The 1724-nt window shown below is 51.2% G+C and overlaps 1 protein-coding gene across 4 annotated transcripts in view; it reads left to right on the top strand.

Moving 5' to 3' along the window:
• Positions 1 to 1724, top strand: part of DPP6 (dipeptidyl peptidase like 6) — a 928521-nt gene that overhangs the window by 736644 nt on the left and 190153 nt on the right. The gene's annotated exons all lie outside the window — the stretch shown is intronic.

The raw sequence follows: 1724 nt of genomic DNA, 5'->3' as shown, positions 1-1724 counted from the left end.
AGGTGACTCCCAATTAGCTCCGCAGTCTTTAATCTGGTGTTCAGCCTCCTGTGTCTCTGGACTGCTCAGCAGTGCCTGCTCAGGTGACTCCCGATTAGCTCCCTTGTCTTTAATCCAGTGTTCAGCCTCCTGTGTCTCTGGACTGCTCAGCAGTGCCTGCTCAGGTGATTCCTGATCAGCTCCGTCGTCTTTAATCCAGTGCCTGTGTCTCTGGACTGCTCAGCAGTGCCTGCTCAGGTGACTCCCGATTAGCTCCGCAGTCTTTAATCCAGGGCCTGTGTCTCTGGACTGCTCAGCAGTGCCTGCTCAGATGACTCCCGATTAGCTCCCTTGTCTTTAATCCAGGGCCTGTGTCTCTAGACTGCTCAGCAGTGCCTGCTCAGATGACTCCCGATTAGCTCCCTTGTCTTTAATCCAGGGCCTGTGTCTCTGGACTGCTCAGCAGTGCCTGCTCAGATGACTCCCGATTAGCTCCCTTGTCTTTAATCCAGTGTTCAGCCTCCTGTGTCTCTGGACTGCTCAGCAGTGCCTGCTCAGGTGACTCCCGATTAGCTCCATTGTCTTTAATCCAGTGTTCAGCCTCCTGTGTCTCTGGACTGCTCAGCAGTGCCTGCTCAGGTGACTCCTGATCAGCTCCGTCGTCTTTAATCTGCCATCACTTGTCCCACCTCCAGGCTTCCTGGGCTTCTCCAAGCTCACTACTTCATCTAAAACTTCCCTGGAGTAGTGTGGCCTCTCACCATCTCTGCTCTTTTTCACTTGAAATGTCTTCTCTGTTTTTTCCCGGTAGTGTTTTCAGTAATTACTTCAGGATTTTCCACAGTTCTCAGACTCTGCACCAGCACGTCCTGTCACCTTCCTGTGCTTCATACCTTGTCTCCTGTCTCCCTGCAGCCCTAACACTCGGCATCTTCCTTTTCCAGACCATTCAACCATCCTCTCCAGAGGAGTAAGTGCCCTCCCAGCTGTGCCCTCAGCATGAGAAATATTACAGCCAGGAGCCAGGCTGCTGGCCTGTCAGGGTCTGGGCCACCCAGCAGAACAGAGCTATGACTCCCCGGGTGGGAAGCCTTGTCCAAAAGGATGTGAAAATTGATCTTTTCCTGTGCGTCAAAGGCAGGGATAGCTATACCAAATATGAAAGGCTAATGAAAATGTTAGTTGGTTTTCTTTTTTATTAATTTTAATCACCATACCCTTCATGTACTGTGACCTTTAAGTATTTCAACAAGATTTTGTCATTGTGGTATTTTACATTGTCAATACATTAAAAGTGAAAAATAAAAATATATAAAATACATAAGTGATGTTTGGAAAAACAAAAAATCTTTCCATTTCCCCTGTCCCTTGTTTTCTACCTCTCTCTCCTTCTCCCCATCTCCCCCCTCTCCCCCCTCCTTCCCTGTCTCTCCCTCTCTCTCCCTCCCTCTCTCTCTCCTTCTCGCCCTCTCCCTCTCCTTCCATCTATCCCTCTCCTTCCCTCCCTCTCCCTCTCCTTCCATCTCTCCCTCTCCTTCCCTCCCTCTTCCTCTCCTTCCCTCCCTCTCCTTCCCTCCCTCTCCCTCTCCTTCCATCTCTCCCTCTCCTTCCCTCCCTCTCCTTCTCCTTCCCTCCCTCTCCCTCTCCTTCTCTCTCTCTCCCTCTCCTTCTCCCCCTCTCCCCCTCACTCTCCCTCTCTCCCTCTCTCTCTCCCCCTCACCCCCTCTCCTTCCCACTCACTCTCT

The sequence above is a fragment of the Otolemur garnettii genome, unplaced genomic scaffold, assembly GCF_000181295.1.
Source record: "Otolemur garnettii isolate 467f Iridium unplaced genomic scaffold, OtoGar3 scaffold00053, whole genome shotgun sequence".
Classification (NCBI taxonomy): Eukaryota; Metazoa; Chordata; class Mammalia; order Primates; family Galagidae; genus Otolemur; species Otolemur garnettii.
This window is presented reverse-complemented; position numbering and strand designations above follow the sequence as displayed.